General features: G+C 34.8%; 1 protein-coding gene and 1 pseudogene across 1 annotated transcript in view; both read left to right on the forward strand.

The window, feature by feature from the left end:
- LOC128171055 (uncharacterized) overlaps window positions 1-18,340 on the forward strand; it is a 68,516-nt pseudogene extending 50,176 nt beyond the window's left edge.
- Window positions 1-21,184, forward strand: part of LOC128171049 (protein PIF-like) — a 144,564-nt gene that overhangs the window by 99,992 nt on the left and 23,388 nt on the right. The gene's annotated exons all lie outside the window — the stretch shown is intronic.

The raw sequence follows: 21,184 nt of genomic DNA on the forward strand, positions 1-21,184 counted from the left end.
AGATGCTTGAGTTTCTAATAAACTTGTCGTTTTGGAAATCAGGACTTCAAACAAGCTGTTGGAATACCCATTGGTACCAATTGCACCCCATTGTTAGCAGACCTATCTTTGTATTCATATGAAGGAGAGTTTATTGTAATAAACTTTTACGTGAAAAAATAAAACATTTGCCGTGGCCTCAACTCAACATTTAGGTATATTGACGACGCATAATAAATCAATAATTGGTACTGCCATATTCACGTCGACTCAAGATACCCCAGTGAGCTTGAAATAAAAAATACCACAGAGTCAATGTAATCTGTTAATTTGTGGCATCTGTTTTACTTGAAAGGGACATTAACGGTAACCTTACAACACAACTTTATGATAAACGTGATGGCTTTAGTTTTTTTCTATAGTCAAACTTCCTTACCTATGTAGCATTATACCTTCATTACCTGCATATAGAGTTTGAATCTCTTGGTTTATTCGGTTCGCAAGGGCATGCTCTTCATATGAACAGTTTCTCGAGGCAAGAGACTGACATACTGTCCTCTCGGAAACAGTTATATTTTACAGGAAACAGTTATATTGCCCTCCCGAAATCTTTACATGTGAATCACCATCGCGTGCAATAATTATGCATATTATTGACGTCTGGTTCAAAATTAAGCTAAGCAAACGTATACAGTTCCTCGAAAATCAAAATATCAAAACAGCGTCAGCTATTCAGAGGACCTTACTTAAAACTGTTTATTTTGAAGAAAAAAAATATCATTTTGTGAAACTACTGTCTTTCACTTTTATAGCGTCGTCTTTGCGTAAAAAGATAACAGTCAGAAAACATCTAACATTGATTTTTAAGATATGAAGATGTGTTAATTAAATGCACTATATAATGAGGTAAATATGTTCTTCGAGTGATTTTTTTAAAAATGTTATATATTAACACATATTAAATGTCTTTCCGGCTTCTTTTAAACTGATCACTGAGGAAAGGAAAATATGTGTCATTTAGATAATAATGTATTGTATAATGATGTATTTTTTCCTGCTTCATAGTAATAGATATGATTTAAATAATCCATTTATCTATACAATTTTACCAAATCCTTTTTCTAGAATATAGTCACAGACGTATTAATTTCATTATTCTTTGAATTTAAGTATTAATATCATAGGAAAATAACTTTGAATATATGATAATATGGTCATGAACATTTTGTAATTTTATATTGATATGTATACTTTATTTAACAATTTATAAATTATTTTAAACTTTAAACCTAAACCTGAACACAAATCTACTCCCCCCCCTTCCCAACGATATCAATGTAAACTTTCCACTTAATACCACCAATTACCTTTAAGCTAGTAATAAAATAATGAGATAGCCTAAATACAGTATTTTAACCTTCTGTGATTTAAAGCAAGACGTACATTCACATATCATGCAAGTCTAGCATTATTCCTGATGATTGTGCTTTGCAAACTTGATGGTTTTGTGTGATTACATGTATTTTCAACCTTATTGATTCACTTTCATTCTCTTTTGCTATCAATCATATTTTGTATTTTTTTTTTTTCAATTTTGTCATTTCATGCATGATTTTATTGCCTCTGCGACAAAACAACATTTCTTTTTCAAACTGAACATTGCTGACTAGTCTTTGTGGAGTATTGGTGATGTATAGTCTCTGAATATTAGGCTATGCTCGGATGGGGAGTGATGAACATCCTCTTTTTCTTACACGTTTTGTTTCAGCAAAAGTAGCTTCATTGTATTTACCTCCCCGTCCGTAAAAGCTGCGTCTTTGAATATTTAAATTATGTACTTTCAATGAGTCGGTGTACTCCAAATTGATTGACATATACCATCACTTGAATTTACTTTGCAGTAACTGTTATCACTTTACCGAAAGTCCATGTTGAAAAGTTCAAATTTTTAAATGTCTTAAAATACCATAATCTCTATTACATACTCTTTGATTACGGATCTTTCTTCTTTATTTGCTCCTAAAAAAATGGAACTGCTTTATTCGCTTCAAATTGCGCTCTAAATGTGTTGTCTGTGCAAATATATTCTTTCCATTGGTCATTACAGTCGTCAATGTTAACATCACAAACAAAGGATAATTAGTATAAGTATATGACTTAATAGTTCAAGTATGTTGGACCGTTTGGGTTAACGCTGAGTTTAAAAGATATATTTTCCGTCTACTCTGTTACAGCCATCGTTGAAGGAAATGCCATTCTTTTCGGAGGCAAAACAAATATAAAATTATGTCACTTTATAACGCTACACTGTTCAAAAGAATTGTTCATCCTCAACGATTGAACAGATGGCTATAATAAGTGTCATTCAAAGAACCTGTTATTGGGTAAAGTTACATGCAAGTCCAAGGGATTGTTGACTTGCATGGGTATTTAATTAAAGCCTATACAATTGCATTGTCATATACAGAGATGTACTTTCATACAATGAAAAGCTTGTTTTATCTGTTTTACTCATTCAAAACTTTGTGTTTGTTCGTATACATTCGATCATTCGATCCATGCTGTCAACGACTTTTCCATAATGTTAAATAAACATGAATATATATACAATAGGTTTTTTACACTCCTTTCTGTAACTGTGTATTTATTTCATGTTTTGTTTTAATTTGTAGGTATTTTCGAAAACGATGATAACGACAACATTTCTATTGATCCTACCATCGATCGCATTTACCTATGGTACGTTTAAAATGTTTAGGGATTTTACATATACAGACTGATAATTCGTTTAACGCTTTAGTCACTGGCATGAAATAGGATGTAACAGCCATATCTTAAGACATTCAGTGACTTTCAAAGGGATCATATTATAAAGTATTTAACCTAAATTGATCAATGTATTTTGATTAAATGGCATCATATTATCTAAACGCGGCACAAGTATAGGGCATTATGTTTTCCGTATCAAAAATCCTTCTCAAAAAAGGGGAAAAAAATATCTTTATTGTTATAGATACATACATTAAACGTTGTGTCAAATGTTTGCAAATGAAAATAAAAAATCCGATTTTTCTTCAAAATCATCAATATTTAAATCTAAAATGATGAACAGAACAAAAAGTGCAAGAGTTTTGTCCAACCTGACTATTTTTTTATGGCACCCCCCCCCCAAAAAAAAATAAAAAAATAAAACAAGCATGCTGAGAGTATTGCATAAGCAATACACGTCCCCTACCGGTTTGTGGAAATTGTGAAAACAATGCACTGTTATGCAGAATATCGAAACCGAACATTAAAAAATTGTAATATAAAACATTAGTTTTTCTCGAAAATATGTCAACCAGACGCTACAAAAACTTGATCTGTAGTTTGACATTTTGAAGCTGTTCAGCAAAATTGATATTATTTCTCAAACACATAAAGAAAAAAAGTGTGGAAAACTGAAGTGGGACAGACAGACGGACGGACAGACAGACAGACAGACAGACAGACGGACTGACGGACGCAGAGGAAAGCTATAGTCCCCTCCGGTGAAAACCGGTAGGGGACTAATAAATAGAAGAATTCAAAATAATAATATTGGTAATGACTATCGACTTAACGAGACCTGGTCTATATGTTTTAATGATTTTTTTTTTACATGAGTTTCTGATATAATTTTTTTTAAGGATTGAATTTAATTTCTACCTATGTTATACGATATAACACAACTTGGGGCAGTTTACGCTTTATTAACCGCAAAGCAGTTTATAAAAAGTGTAAACTGTTCCAAGTTATGTTATACTCGTATAACATAGGTAGAGATTAAATTCATTCCTAATAATTTTATTGTCTATTACTAAAATCCGAAAAAGCCCATTATTTAGTTAAAAGATGTTAATTTGTACAAAATGTAAACGTTACGTCAGACGGATTAATATGTTTTGCAAGCGCATCAAATTGTGACGTAGGCAAGTTATGTTATACGATATATATGAATTTTTTATCTAATCAAATGAGACGTTACAACCAGAATTAAATTATTTTAATGTAGAAAAATTTCTTGAAATTTTATGTCAAATCATAGAGAAAGTAATCCCTATACCTATATTCAATTTGACATCATTTTATAAAAGATGTCAAAAGCTTATTTAATTCCGTTTTTGGGAGAGACTGTTGTGGCGAGCTATTCTTGAAGTCTTGGAATAAAAACTCCCTTTTCCTTTTTATACATTTAATAAACACATAAAAATAAATCAACAATACAACACAATATTAGACTGAAAACAATACACACGAATAGCCTACCACATTGTTAAAAATAACTGACACACAACACATTCATATCATATATACACCTCTGCTCACACTTCACACAATCTGACACCAAAACACACTCTCTTCTCTTGCACTGTCTAAAAGTAAAAGCCACCCATCTAACCCCTATCACTTATCATGCTTATTTCCCTTCCCTAACTATACCTTTTATTCCCTGTACTATACTCTATTTCTATTTAACACCTTCAAACCCTTTCTCCTCTCTCTCCTGCTCGCCAACTGTCTTCTGCTAAACTTACTTCCTCTCGTTCAATATTGACAAAAAGTAAACACTCGGACAAAAACGGAAAATGGATTAAACATTAACAAAAAACCTTGATCTAACAAAAACGGACATACATTAACATTACTAGAAGATTAATCAAACTTATAAAAACATGAAAGTAAACATAAACATCTATGTCCATATTGGAAATAAACATGTAATTGTGATATATATACATGTATTCACAACACTCCCACGACCAACAATGTCGTAACGAATTTAACCAGTCTTTGATCTTCTCCCTCGCCTTTTGCGCGGTTTGTCGTTTGGGTCTAATTTGCGGCGGCTCTCTGACATCAGGTTCATTTTTGGATTCGGTCACTGATTGATCTTCATAGGTCATACTCTTGTTACTTGCGGTACTTTGATTTTCCACTGGGTTCTCACTGTTTTTGGTCTCTGTATCTTTGGAACACTCGATCGGAAAGAGTAGGTTCAACGGTCTATTGAGAGTCTTCTTGCTAGGTAGCAATACCTGTCCGGAACGAATCTCTCCATCCCGGCTTATTGTAAGTTCACAAAGGCGTCCTATTTTCCAGCTTCCACGAGGAAGGTCATCTTTAACTAACACCACATCACCAATCTGTGGTTCCTTGCTGTGCTTGACTCTTCTTTCTTTTAGTCTGTATGCTGTTCTTTCTCGTAGACTTAGCAGATATTCATCGCGCCAAAAAGCATCTAAATGTTTCTGTCCTTTCTTGCATGTCTGCAATAACTTCTCGGCACTGCTGATGTTGGGTAAATACTCGGGATCCTCTGTATCTTCTTCATTACTATCTGGGATACCAGTTTTAGGATTCAGTGTCAGGAAGTGAGCAGGGGTAAGAATTATGTTGGAGTTGATGTCATCACCTACATAAACTAATGGTCTTGAATTTACCACTGCTTCTGTCTCTGCTAAAAGAGTTCTTAATTGTTCGTTGGTAAGACACAGCTTCCCAATTGTTTTCCGAAGGCATCTCTTTACTATTCCTATAAGACGCTCGTAGAAACCACCCATCCATGGGGCAAGCTCTACTATGAATTGCCACTTGATATCTTCATTTGCGATATAGCTCTGAACATCTGGATCTCTGACTGTTGAGGCGCAAGTTTCTTCTAAGATATTACTGGCCAACTTGAATTGTGAAGCAAATGAGTTGCTTCGGCTTTCCCCATCGAGCTATGAATCGTCTCAATCCATGAAGGAACTCTTCTGTGGACATATCTTGCATAAGCTCTAAATGGATGGCTCTAACCACTAAACAGGTAAACAAGCACACCCATACTTTCTTGGTGACGCCGTCTGTTTTCACATATATTGGACCAAAATAGTCTACTCCAGTGTAGGTAAATGGAGAGGGAGGACTCATTTACTCTCTTTCTAGGTAAGGGCGGCATAATAGGCATTCTGTATGGTCCTCCTTCATGTCTCTTGCAGATTGTACATCTCCGCAGAATTATTTTCACTTCAGAACGTCCTTGTGGAATCCAGTGTGTCTGACGAACCATAGACAGGGTCTGAGATACTCCAAGATGCATGGATTTTCTGTGGTAACTGTCTATCAGTAAATCTGTTACATGACTTTTCTTAGGAAGTAAAATTGGTGTCCTAGCTCCCTCAGTCAAGTGTGCAGCTCCTAGTCTGCCAACACATCTAATGATTCCATCTTGATCTAATATTAATCCTAACTGGTTAATCAAATTATGTCTCTTCTTTTCTGTTAACGCAAGTTTTACATCACTGTAGCTCTGGGTTTGGATACTCTTTATCCAAAGTGTCTTTGCCATGCTCAACTCTGTCTCAGTCAAAGGACCAGAGGATGACTTCACTCTCTTTAGTCTCTTAATGAATCTCAGAATCCATGCTGATACTCTTATTAGCTTCATGAAGGATGAGAAACGCTTGTCGTCCATGCAAAATGGATTCTTATATTCAGCACTAACAGTCTCTGTGAATCCGTGAGGACCTTCCCCAGCTAATAGTTTTGTCTCATACATTACTCGCGGTTTCTTGTACTCAGTCCCAATTATACTGTCAAAGTCATTTTCACTGATAGGGGGCTTCCATGAAGGCCACTCATATTTGTTCTTTTTCAACCATGCGGGGCCATTCCACCAATAGGTATTTTCCCTTAAAGTGTCAACTGTCGTACCTCTGCTTGCAATATCTGCTGGATTATCACTTGAGATAACGTATTGATATTCAATGTCACTGCAACTCTGAATTTCTTTAACTCTGTTTTCTACAAGTGTTGTTAAAGGTTTTTTAGTCTTAATACAGTGTAAAACACATTGCGAATCTGTCCATAGTATTTTCTCAGATATTGCCAGTTTCAGTTGATTTTCTACAAAGTTTATGCTTCGCACACCAATGAGAACACCCAGACGTTCAAGACGAGGCATGGGAAATTTTCTTTTTGGGTGCTAAACGAGTCTTGGAAAATACTAGGTTACAGATGCTTGAAGTGTCAGTGGTCATCTGCAGGTAAACTGCCGTGGCAAATGCTTTCGCTGACGCATCACAAAAGCACAAAAGTTTGTAGGAAACTTCTCCTGGGAGCCCACAGTATCTTGGAATCTGGCATTGTGGAATTTCTCTTAAATCTGCTGCTATCTCTTTCTACTGCTGGATATCTTCTTCTCCATGTTGTTCATCCCATTCAAGATTTTTCTCCCACAGCGCTTGAAGAAATAGTTTTGCCTTTAAAGTACCTGGAGTGAAAAATCCAAGAGGATCAAATATTGATGCAACTCTTTGTAGTACTTCTCGTTTGGTCACTGGTACTGGCGTGTTTTCATAATTCCCAACTGGGACTGAGAGTACATCTTCTGTAAGACTCCAGATTACTCCAAGTATCTTCATCTTCTCTCTTGTTGATTGATCTTCAGGAGGAACAAGTTTGTAGAACTCCTTAATGTTTGATGCCCAGTCTCTCAAGTTCATAGACATGCTATTGAAGATTTCCTTGGCCTCCTCGTACAGTGTTTCTCCTTCCTCAAGTGTATCAACTCCTGTAATAACATTGTCAACATAAATATTACTCCGGATGTTTTCTGCTGTCCTGCTTTCATAAGTACTGAGGTGATGATCTACAGTTGCTGCTAGTAGGAATGGGCTGGAGATCACCCCAAAGGGAACTCTGCAAAATCTGTACACTTGTACGTTGTTGTCTACTGTGGGATTATTTACATCCTTTAACCAGAAAAATCTTGTGGCATCACGATCTTTTTCCTGTAGACCAACTTGCAGAAATGCGTTCTCAATATCAGCAACTATTGCTATCTTCTTTAGTCTAAAGCGCAGTAAAAGTCCACATAAGTAATGGAGCATCACTGGTCCTCTGTGTAAGCACTCATTCAAGCTGGTGTTTTTAGGCTGCGACTTCGCTGATGCATCATACACAATTCTTACTTTGGTAGTGGGTTTCGTTAAGTCTACTACTGCATGATGAGGAATGTAGTGTTTAATTCCTGTCTCTCCGTTGCTGCGCTGAACTTTCTCTATAATCCCCTTTTTACACTGGTCCTGAATTATCTCATCATACTTATGTAATAACTCAGAGTTACTCTGCAGCTTGTGGACTAGTGACTTGAGTCTCCCATATGCTAGTTCTCTATTTTCTGGAAGACCTGGAAATTCTTCCTTCCAAGGCCATGTGACCTGGTATCTGTTGTTTTCTATCTTCAATGTGCTATTGAAATTTCTCAGGGCTTTTCCGTCGTCTGAAGAGTAAGGAGAATCTTGAATTCCAATTGTCTCCAGATTCCAAAAATCATCAATGGAAGGTTTCACCGATAGGCACTCATCCACTCTGGAATGGAGGCAATATTCTGTGAGAGAGAAATTCCCATTGGTAATCATCATAACTTGCTCCTCATCTTCGCAATATTGTCTTTGGGTCCTTCCAGTGAGAATCCATCCAAGTTTAGAAGCAAGTAGGTAAAATCCCTTTTGAATTTCTATTCTTTCTGGTAGTATCAAATCCAGGTAATAGTCATTACCTATCAGGATGTCAACTGTCGAGTTTTCAAACTTCACTGGTAGAGTATCTGCTAATTGTAGATTTTTCCACAGGGTTTGACATCTGTCTTGAATGTCTTGGGAACCGGTTTTCTCTGGACTGTTCCTGTAATTGTGGGTACAACATTTGCATCAATACTTAAATAATGTCCATCCTTGAGTTTCAGTTTCAAGGAAACTTTAGGTGTTTTCACTATTTTAGGTTTTTCAGCACCAAAGGTTATCAAGGATATCTTCTCTGTTGCTTGGCTTTTCATCTGTAATCTGTCAGCTAAGTTCTCTGTTATGTATGTTCTTTGAGATCCTGAGTCCATAAGAAGTCTAGCTGGTTCTGAATTTTCTCTATATTGGTTTGAAACCTCTGTTTTGCTGTCTGCATCAAAACAATATCACCTGATGATAGTAAACTATTCTCCGAATCCTTTTGAAACTTTGAAGTCTCTTCTATTGTGCTTATTTCTTCAGTCAGGTATGAACTTTCTCTTTGACTGAAAGGTATTTTCTTGGGACATAAGCTTCTATGGTGGCTATGCTGCTTACAATGATAACATGTCTTCTCAACTCTGCATTATTTACTTTTGTGGCCAGGCTTTAAGCAGACAAAGCACTTCCCCCTGAGTCTCTCTTTTCTATCTTCTATGGTTCTGTACTTTCTACATTCATCAGTCCAATGAGAACCCTCACAACAGGTGCACACTGTAGGTCTTACTTGAACTCACTAGTTGAGATCACTAAGGCTTCAGCTGTGGTGTGCCTCTCTTCATGTCTTTCAACACTAGAAGTTTGAAGTTCTGATGATTCTTTCACTGTGATGTAACTTTTCATTAAATCTCTCAGTTTCTGCACCGTCCACTTTTCCTGTGAGCCTTTTTGTATTTCAAGCTGCAGTATGGTTTCTTTTGGTAGTTTCGAGGTAATCATGGAGATAAACACATCCTGGTTGACATCCTGATGTAAAGCTTCCAAGCTGCGCATGTGTCTCTCAATGTCATCATGTAACTTACGCAGACTTGATGTGTCATTGGTAGCTGACTGAGTATTGATGAGTTCAACATAATGTTTGTTGATAACTGATTGCACGTCTCCAAATCTGTCCTTCAGAATAGAAATAGCTACATCATAGTTTTCATTTGAAAGTGAAAGTCCAGATATGGCTAGTCGAGCTGTTTCTGTAAGTTTGCTTCTGAGATAATTAAATTTCTCAATGTTGGAGAGCTTATGGTTCCTGTGAACAGTAGCTTCAAAGGCATCCCAGAATTCCTTAAACTTAATTTTATCTCCATTGTAGGAAGGTAGTTCTAACTTTGGAAGTTTAACTGCCACTGAGTCTGCCACTGGGTTGTGTTGATGGAGTGACAGCTCTTGAAAATGAATAATTTGTTCCTGCATCTTTGCTTGTAAATGAATAAGGTGATCTAGCCTTGGGTCTGTCATATCAGGAGGTTTCTTCAGAGTTGTGAGTTTTTCTTGTAGTGTTTTCTCAAGAATGATGAGCTGCTAAGAGCGATCATTTGCCTCATTTAATAAAAGGAACACCTTTCCACTGATTTCACTGAATTTCTCTTGTTCACCTTGTTTAGTCTCTTGGCCCTCTATCACCATTGACCACTTCTCCATCGTTTCTTCAAGTTTGGCGCTGAACTCCTTTATCCGTCTCACTGATGTTTCAACATTTCTAAGTAGAGCTGTCGGATCTTCCTCTGATACATCTATCGACACAAGTTTATCAGCCTTTTTAATTTCTGTCTCTATAAGATTTCTGTACCTGGTACAAAGTCCTTTCAAATAGGTTGCTGACATCTTTCTTCTGTAGTCTTGAACCACTAAAGGCTCCTAGAATCTTCACAGCGGGTTCCGGCACCAATCAATGTGGCGAGCTATTCTTGAAGTCTTGGAATAAAAACTCCCTTTTCCTTTTTATACATTTAATAAACATATATAAATAAATCAACAATACAACACAATACTAGACTGAAAACAATACACACGAATAGCCTACCACATTGTTAAAGATAACTGACACACAACACATTCATATCATATATACACCTCTGCTCACACTTCACACAATCTGACACCAAAACACACTCTCTTCTCTTGCACTGTCTAAAAGTAAAAGCCACCCATCTAACCCCTATCACTTATCATGCTTTTTTCCCTTCCCTAACTATACCTTTTATTCCCTGTACTATACTCTATTTCTATTTAACACCTTCAAACCCTTTCTCCTCTCTCTCCTGCTCGCCAACTGTCTTCTGCTAATCTTACTTCCTCTCGTTCAATATTGACAAAAAGTAAACACTCGGAAAAAACGGAAAATGGATTAAACATTAACAAAAAACCTTGATCTGACAAAAACGGAGATACATTAACATTACTAGAAGATTAATCAAACTTATAAAAACATGAAAGTTAACATAAAAATATATGTCCATATTAGAAATAAACATGAAATTGTGATATATATACATGTATTCACAACAACTGTAGGCATTCTAGATATATTTTATTCCTCAAAAATGCATAAAAATCCAAAAATTGTTCCTCATATCCTTCATATTTCATTGGTAATGACAGCTTAACGACGCCTAGTACAGAACTAGTACGCACGCTTTCGCGCAGCGTTTCATTTGTATTGTGACGTCATCTTTTTGCTCTGTTGACGCCATGGCGTGATAGTTTCAGCTGCAGATATTCGGCGAAATTCGTTGAAAATAGCTCGTTTGATGCGTAAAATTGATATTATATCGTGGAATAAACATAAATGTCTTGAAGTATAAACTATATTTGAGCTTGGGTTGAAAACGTGAATAGGGTTCAGCAAGCCTAGCCCTCTGTCACGTTTACTTAACCCCCCCCCCCCCCCCCCAAACATAGCTTAATTCATATATTTCAAGATAGTAACCATGTAATTATATATTTTTGACCCTTAATATGTGATGTTATATATTTATTTATTACTTAAATATGTTTAGATATTTTAATAATACTATAAAGATCACCATTTTCGCCTTTGTCAAATAAAAAATAGCCATTATCTGACAAATCTGGGCAATTGGGCATACAAAAAAAAACGTTGATAAAACCCTTGGAACAAACCAGGAGGTAAAAGGGTTTTAATTTTTGACCATTTAATGTCTTTTAGCAATAACTTTAATATGTAGAACAGAAAAAGAAATCCCTAGGGTAGAAGTTTTTAAAGAAATGTAAAAAATGTGCAAAATTGATACATTTCAAGTAAAATCCCATAGTGTCCTATGTTAAAAATTAACAAACTTTGAGATTACCCCTTAAACAAACGGTGTGGTAAATGTCTTATTTTTTTATCTTAAAATAATGAGTGTATCAGTAGAAATTCATGTAAAAATTTTCATTCAAAAATCTAGGGCAGAACAAATTAGACCCGGCCTCGTTAAAACATGATTTGTTATCGTGTTTACCAAAACTTTTAGCCCCGGTACAACCTATCAAACAAAGCTAATGTTATCAAGCATCATTTAAAGAATTTATATCTTAAATCTTATAATCTTTCATTTACTAGATCTTGACCTTAAGAATGTTGTCGATCGGTTAACCACATCTTGTGCCATTAAATTACAAATCGTGTAGTAGAAATGTCATTAGCTAGTAGTAAGTATTAAACTAGGGATCGCTTGAATTTGCTATTTAATGCATTAATAAGTATTTTAAAGGATTGCAGGATTTTTGACGTCAAAACGTACATATTGCTAACCTTTTTGTTTAAACGACTTTCATGACAGCCAATAATGTGCTGCGAGTGATTTTATAATTTTAATGGACTTCATTGAAGGTCGATATGTGGTCATTTAAACACATATCATGTGATATCGACCTCAGACACAAAAAGTGATATCGACCTCGAAAGTTCCATACTTGTATACTTTACGTTTAATACAACGGAATTGTTGATGTGTTTTAAGTCACTGACATTATTTTGTATAGTTTATGCAATATTCGTCTGGTAGGAATTGACACTTAGATATGACCTATGGGATTATTGTTTTAAGATATTTGATCTGTGTTTTCTTTTCTCCAGAAAACATTGCTTTATACAAGAAAGCTAGCCAGTTACATCCATACAATATCCGTAAAGGTATATTCTCTGCGGAGAATGTGGAGGCGTCCAATGCGGTTGATGGATTAAAAAAAGACCTGTCTGCTTTTGGACACCAGTGCGTTGTCTCTACAAATAACCAACGTGAAGCTCGGTGGCATGTTGACCTTCAATTAGGCATCCATCACATCACAATATATTACAGAACAGACAATGTACCTTGGGGTAAGATTCAAGTACTCTCTTTCTCTCTCTATCTGTCTCTATCTGTCTGTTTGTCTGTCTCTGTCTCTCTGTCTCTCTGTCTCTCTCTCTCTCTCTCTCTCACACACACACACACACACACACACACACACACACACACACACACACACACACACTCTCACACACACACACACACACACACACACACACACACACACACACACACACACACACACACACACACACACACACACACACACACACACACACACACACACACACACACACACACACACACACACACACACACACACACACACACACACACACACACACACACACACACACACACACACACACACACACACACACACACACACACAGAGTGTAATGCAGCCTCCTATCGTAAATCTGGAATTTTTTTACGTCGATTAATTTTTAAATCCGATTCATCAAGCTATAATTTTTTTTTTTTTTTTATGTTTTAAATTTTTGCAAATGGTTATCGGTGCTAAAAATGAAAAGCACTCAAATATTAAATGTCACACATATTGACATGCACAGTGTCAGCTAACCTTTGGATCGTATAATAACGCAGCATTGTTAAGGCTTACTATGAAAATTTCAGCAGATTGAAGCGTTCATAAAACAATGCATCTTTTATTACAAAATATTTATGTAAAGTTACTTCATTATGATATAAATGTGACATTAAATGAAACAGTATAGTGAATTCTACTTTGTAGGACACTTAGTGTGGTCCCCTGAATTGATAGTCACGTGACATTTGTTGATAATTCTCCCGAATGGAGGTCATAAACAAAGTTCAATATTACAAGGTCATACCCTTGTTGGAATTAAAAATGGAAATGATAATTAAATTCTACTTTTCTGGGAGATTCCGAAAAGTGCTGCTGCCTTGTAAAGAGTTCATCTTTTATTAGAATAAATATCAAAGAATGGAGCTCCGGTTGGAATTTATATGACCTTAGCTTACTATTTTACGTATTTATTAATTTATTCTATAGATTTGTTCGAAGCAGCAACACTTTCTAATAAATTAAACGTTCCCTTAATTCATATCCAAAAGATCGTAATGATATATTTAGAGTATGCTCTTGTAAAAAGGCAGATATAGATAGGCTCCCCGGTGTCAAACACCTAGAACTTGTACATTAAACACTCTAGAAAAGAAATAATACACGCTCTAAAAAATAATTACATGCCGAATCGAAACAGCCATAATAGACAGGTTTTAATGGTATAATAATTGTTTTAGGATTATGCTCTGTTAATTTATAAAACGCATTTTTCCATGTTAAAGAATTGATTGAACGACAAGTTTGGATCTTTAGTAAATCGTTATTAGATATACCGACTTTTGTATTTCTACCGGTCACATACGGTCATATACGGTACGAACCAGGCGGTTATACTACCTAAAGGTGTATCTTGATACGGATTTATAATGAGATAATTATCCCAATTTGCAGTTCACACCTTCACATGCGACGGTTTGTGTACACTACACGAGTATCGGATGGTCACGTGTCAAACACATGATATTTTCCTGTGTCAAGCGAGCGAGAACAATAGGAAAATGACAGCATTCAGCAAGAAATTCAAAATATTGTACAAAGAACTATATATGATATTAGTCAAATTTGGTCCCCATTATTCGCTATTCTAAAGTGATTCAGGTACATTATTTTGTTGTGTTATTTTATAAAAGAGTTGAAATAAAATATGTTTTTCACCTATTTATTTGATTTTTATGCACTCACTGGCAGTATATGACGTCAGAAGTGACGCTATTTTCATAATTCAATCAAAAGCAGTCAAAAATTGACATTTTTTTTTATCTTTTTTTCGAATGGGAAATACAGAGCGACTCTTTGAACAAGAACGAACTTTTTGTCAATTATAAATACTGGGGAGATACGTCTTTGTTGAAAATATTTTGTTTGTTCAAGCAGTCGCTCAATGTTTCCTTAAAGAAAAACTGCTTCAAAACAAGCCGTTTTATGCTAAAAACTTTGTGATGTCATATTTTTAAATTGTTGGCACTAAAATCAAAATGAAAATTATGAAAAAAAACTTCAAATGTATATTTATACAAAAAAAGAAAGAATTACAGTAAAATGACAATGTTCATTTTAGGGGGCCATTTTAGGCTCAAACCATATATATTCAAAAAACTGTACAAATCTTCATATTTCGTAAAATTTGGCGTCCCGCCGCTACATTGTGAATGGGGTAGAAAAAAAATAACGCTACATTTTGCGTAACGCTGGTACACATCAAATGTATGAATAAATCACGCACGCATGCATTGTCAACAGTATACATGAACAATTAAGCTGCAAGTCAATCAAAGATGCAACCATTCTTCACACGCTGGTTATAGGAGGTAATTACCTGGTTATATAAACAGGTTTTATAAATGACTACTGCCTACGGACACCTGTTCATATAGAACGGAGAAGAGACCAAACTTCTGCAAAATTTTTATTAACTTTTTTTGTTATTGTTGATAATATTGTAGGGGAATGCAGAGCACGCGCAAATTTGCTAAAAATTTATCTACAGTAGAAAATTTCCATATTTACGGGGTTTTTTTTACTTGTGTAACGTGTAATGAGCGTTCAAACCTCGGAATTAAATTTTCCTAAACGTTTAATACGTTTCTAAATGACTGGAATATAATCAACTCTTAAACACTATTAATCAAATTGACTCAAACACGATGATTATTTCTAACTGATTTGAAATATAATTTTCCTCAAGCTATCTTTAAGCAGGTTTTGGCACTTGGTCTGACACCACCCGTTTCAGACCCAGTTCTGAACCTAGTCCAAACTATTTTATTTCTGAGCCTATGCTCCCGGACCATATAAACTGTTTTAGTGTTTCAAATGGTCCACCAGCAGTATTTTAGGGTCCCGCAAATGAAACATAAACCGTACCTACTAATACATATCCGTATCTCTGCTTTTGAATGATGTCTTCTCTCCTCTGCGTCTATCAGCAGACTAACCACGTTGCGCAGACGCGCTTCCTATTTATACACTTTGTCAGTTCTGCTGATTCATTGCAGGGTCATCAAAGCGTTTGAGACAGTTTACCACACCCAAGAAATAGCTTATGATTGAATATATTTGATTGACCCTGATTGCCTTATTTACATAATCTAAGGAATTTTCATTACACTCGAGAAAATTTTACATTTCTTATTTTATGTTCTCATAGTCTGGAAACAGTGTTTGTTAAGTAGCTCATTATTTATTGATTTGTTTCTTTGGATGCTGACAACTAACAAAATGACACCCTCACAAGCAATGCTCCACGTCAGAAAAATGAAAAGAATAAGAAGTATACGATGATAGGTCAATTGGTACATCAGTAATTTGTTATCCCATATACTGCATTTAAATATAGACATCTTATTAACATCATTTTTTCCATTCACTTCAAAGACCCAGCAAATGGTTTCGTCTACAGATTCCTAGGATTTTCTGTATACATATCGAACACGACGGACAAAGAGGAAATAAACTTTATGACATAAACTAAAGATGCACAAGAAAGTTGTAATAAAGCTGTAGTGTAAAGCATATTCTTTGCCGTTTGTTCCTCCGAACTTTGTCTTGAATTTCGTAGATATCCTTCTTTTTCTTAGGTCCCCTTAATGGGTTTACCAGCAGATTCTTAGGATTTTCTGTGTTCATATCAAATACAACGGACAAAGAAGACGGGGTTCTCTGTTTTAAGGACGACAAGTTTACTAGGTACACCATACCAGCTGTGATAACATTGAACTGTACTCATCACGGTAGATACGTCATCTACTACAACAACAGGACATCAAGTAATCTACCAATCTACTACTCACAATATGCTTACAACGAACTGTGCGAATTTGAAGTATATGGTGCGTTTACTTTCCGGATATTCTATTACATATTGCAGACAGTTAGTTTTGCCTTAATTTAACAATGCTTCCAGTACTCTTTGATAGTTTCAAAAACCTGTATAATTAGTGCCTGTTTGGGAGGGTAACAATTGAAATTGACACCCCGAGAAAACAATTGTCAACCGACGCAAAACGAATGTTGACAGTTATTGTCGAGGGGTGTCAATTATTTTAGAGAGAAGTTTACTGCTTTTATACATAAATTAAATGGATTCTACGGCAAACCGTACGCCCATAATTTACGGGTATGTAACAATTTGTTGTGTTACCCGTTGACAAGTGTGTTGTTAATGCTGAGGGTAATAGAACGGATTGTCGACTGCCTCTAAACCAACCAGATTTCAGTATTAAACATGGATGTATACGCAAATATTTTATCACACCTGAGAACACTCGTTTTAACAGAATATCAAATTTGATATTTCCATTCTTTATATAGCCATACAATTGGAACGTTTGTTAAGCATTTAAAAATGTAATGTAGACTCACGGACATTTGTAGATGTTTGTGATGATAAGTATCCAATTGTTAACTTCATTGCAAAGAGGACATTTCGGTACAAAAATCAGTTGTGTGATTTGCAGATTTGTTTTCATTGAAATTGCATTCGCTTATAACATAGATAAGTAAACAAATAAGTAATCTTGTTTGAAAATCAAAACTGTACGCATTTATGTTGACGACTTACTACATTTAGTTGTGACATGCAAGTTGTTCTTTGACGGAGTTATTTTAACATGATTAGTATAATGGCTGCATTATGACATACAATATAGTTCATTATGCAAAATTAGGCAAGAAAAAATAGATTATCATGTCATATGGAAAAGAATATAGAAATACGAAAAGAAGCAATTTCTTCTTTCAATTGTCGGTCCTTATATTTATGTGTGCCTGATTAAACATTTTTATTATAAACTGTTAACGACCATGCAATGAATGATGCCATCAATAGCTTTAAGCTGAATAAAGGACAGACAACACTTCTTTCATTGGTCTTTTGCTGTAAAATTATGTATTCAAAATGTTTAAAGCAAAATGTCTGATACGTCATCGTTTATTCCATAGGATGTCCTAATCCTGAATATTTCGGTGAGAGATGTAACCTGCCCTGTCCAACTACATGTGAAAACCGCCGTTGTCATATAGAAACGGGTAAATGTTTTGGATGTAAAGATGGATATAATGGTTCGACATGCAACATTCGTAAGTACTGCTGGTTGACATCCAAAATCAGATTCATGCAGAGCATTATCAGTTTCATCATGCAATTTGCATACCAGTATTATAGTAATTTCTACATAATCCTTTTTTTTTTAAATATTTTCCCATGGAAAATACACTGAATTGGGTGAAAATGAAGGGGTGAGGTTTCACACTGACACATATTTTTTTCCTTGCTGCGTTTTAGCTCATCTGGAGAGTGCTTCCAAATTGCACTTCTGATCAATAACCCGAAAAATTTCGTAAACTGTATCATTTACATTTTCTTTAGAAGGACACGTCCTTATAAGTCCGTATAGATTGAACTCCTCTACATGTTTAGTACATGTAAGTGTTGTTAATGAGATAAATCGGAAGTATACTCAAAGATGATTTCTTCCATTATTATATGATAAATAATTTCTTTAAATGATTTTTTTTATCTGACCCTTACATCAGACCAATAGAACAAATGCACATAAAATCCTTTAAAAAATATGTTTTTTTTTCTGTATAAGTATAGTTTTTATGGCCTCCGTAATCAAGAAGCAGTTCTCTATTTTATTTCTGAATAAAAATGAAATAAAATTCTTATCAGTGTCTTCCTTACACATGCAGTGAATAAATTAAGATTCTTCGTTTAGGAAAAAAACACACCACGCTCTTTTCTTTTTAATTTTCTTCTGGTCTCACTCAAGAAATAAATAACAAAGCTAAAAAGTTCAGCGGGATATAAATTTAGTTGGTACGTGATCAAATATTCCGAGAAGTCCCTTTATGAACTTGGTTGGTACGTGATCAAATCTTCTGAGAGACCCCATCGGGTTTTTCAGAGGATTTGATCACATACTAACCAAGTTCATATTCCGGGGAACATTTTAAACTTTATGATCAATTATTTATATTTACGTATTAAAACGAAAATCATTAATTATAAGTGTAATGATGGTCATTTTTTTAAATTGGTATTTGAATATTTCAAAATACTAGTTTTCAGTTATGAGTTTTAAAATAAAGAAAATAAGGAAATATAATTAAATACTTATATAAATGTGGAACCAGGTTAAAACTCCTAATTCCTGTTTGAACATATGATGAAAGGTTATTATTGTTAGAAAAAATCAACAAGATAGGGACTGTGACCAAAAACAGTGTGTGTTAATCACATTGACAATAAATCAACACGTAAATATATATTTTTAACATTATTTTGTACACATCAAGGTTCGTTCATTAACTTATCGAAGAGTTTTGTGTGTTTATCTAAATACATTTATGTATGCTGAACCTTACAATGAGCGTCAAATAAATCATTGGCATGCAATGCAATATACTATTAAAGTCGAACAACAATGACAAATATGTATAACAAACAATAACTATACAGAACACTTAATTAATTCAAAAATAATTTTTAATTTTCTAAGAAAGAATATCTTTTATCTATGATACAATATTTTTAAATAAATGACGAAACATCATGCAATTAATAACGCATAAGAAACACATGCGTATACTTTCTATAAAGTATTAAATACTTTGTGTGAGTATGAAGTGGTTTATATATCATTGATGTTTAAGCACATAATAAAGCAGATTTATATTACTTAGTAACTCATGATAACAGTTTGTATTGTACATACTTACTTGCAGAATGTGGTTCCAACACGTATGGACCCGGATGTTCAAAGAAATGTGGACACTGTGTGAACGGAGAACAGTGTCACCATGTCAACGGGGCTTGTTACAATGGGTGTGAGGCTGGCTATTATTCTACTATGTGTGAAAAAGGTAAACACACAATAACACAACGTACACTGTTGTATCCTAGCAATTAAATTAGTGATTTACTTAAGCTTGCACTAAGCAAAGCAGAAAGGAAGTAAAACCCCTATGATTATAGTTAAAAACAAAATACAAATATTATCAAACATTGAAATAAAACCTTTTTTTTGCCCTAATGCTTTTATATATTTTTTTAATAAAGAATGTCTTATCTAGAAAACCTCATCATTCAACTTTATAGGACTTGAGAAAGTGAAAAAGATCTTGCTGTATACAAAGTAAACATGTTGTCAGTGGATATTGTTTTTTATTTGGGGATTGTTTTAGAATGTCTTCTAGTTAAAATTGTTACAATTCATATGATTTAAAGACTGGTGTTTTCTATTTTTTCTTCTATTTTATTTTTTCATAAATATTTTAACGGTAATCCAATAACTGATTACATAGCTATTTCTGGTGTGTAAATAAATAGTATTTATATTCTATTCAAATCTGAATAAAATGTATATTTATTGAACTGAATTAAACCGTTTTTATTTATGCTAGAATGTGTAAATAGACCAGGTTTCGACCAATCGATAAACAGGGCGTGTTAATTTCATTCCTGCCAATATCCTATAGGTTTCAGCCGCTGTAGATTTCGACCAATCAATAAACGGGGCGTGTAGATTTAGGTCTTGCTGTTTCTATAGAGCTATGAATTAACTATAAGTTTCCTTAAGAAATAGAGAAAAAAATACTTGGTAGATGTAAATTGAGGGACTAGGATGCTTCTGAATCTACTAGGATGCTTCTGAATCCAACTTTTCAGTCTTTCAAGGTAAATTTAGGAACAATAATTTCTCCTGCGAGAAAAAGTGTGTGTGTGTGGGGGGGGGGGGGGGCTGAACCCTCTATCATGCTATGTTTCTAATGGTTAGGTATAACTTTGCAAAAAAAGTGGTGGGGGGGGGGGGCTAAGCCCCCATTTAGCGCCCCCCCCCCTCCCCGGTTCCGACGCCTATGACTAAAGATGCACCAAATAATGTAGTTACTCTCGTTAAAAATATCCACAACTTTCATACAAAAGAACATGCTTAACTGGCTGTGATGGGTTTTTTTCCAATGATACTTATGTAAAGAGTATAAATGGTTCGTAAGACTCTTGCTTTACCCCTGGCTTCGTTCAGAGTTATATCTGTTTAACTAGGCAACATGTAAGCAAATTACCGGCATAAGAGTAATATTCAAGAACGAATAAATTACACATACAACCTTCATTAATGAAACTACGTGTGGCGTTTTTGGAACTGGGCATCGATATAACTTTTGTATATCATACATGATTACAGATTACTTCGAAAACCATAAATCTCTTGGACAAACACATTTGATCGTTT

The sequence above is a fragment of the Crassostrea angulata genome, chromosome 2 (genome assembly GCF_025612915.1).
Source record: "Crassostrea angulata isolate pt1a10 chromosome 2, ASM2561291v2, whole genome shotgun sequence".
In the NCBI taxonomy this organism is placed as follows: domain Eukaryota; kingdom Metazoa; phylum Mollusca; class Bivalvia; order Ostreida; family Ostreidae; genus Magallana; species Magallana angulata.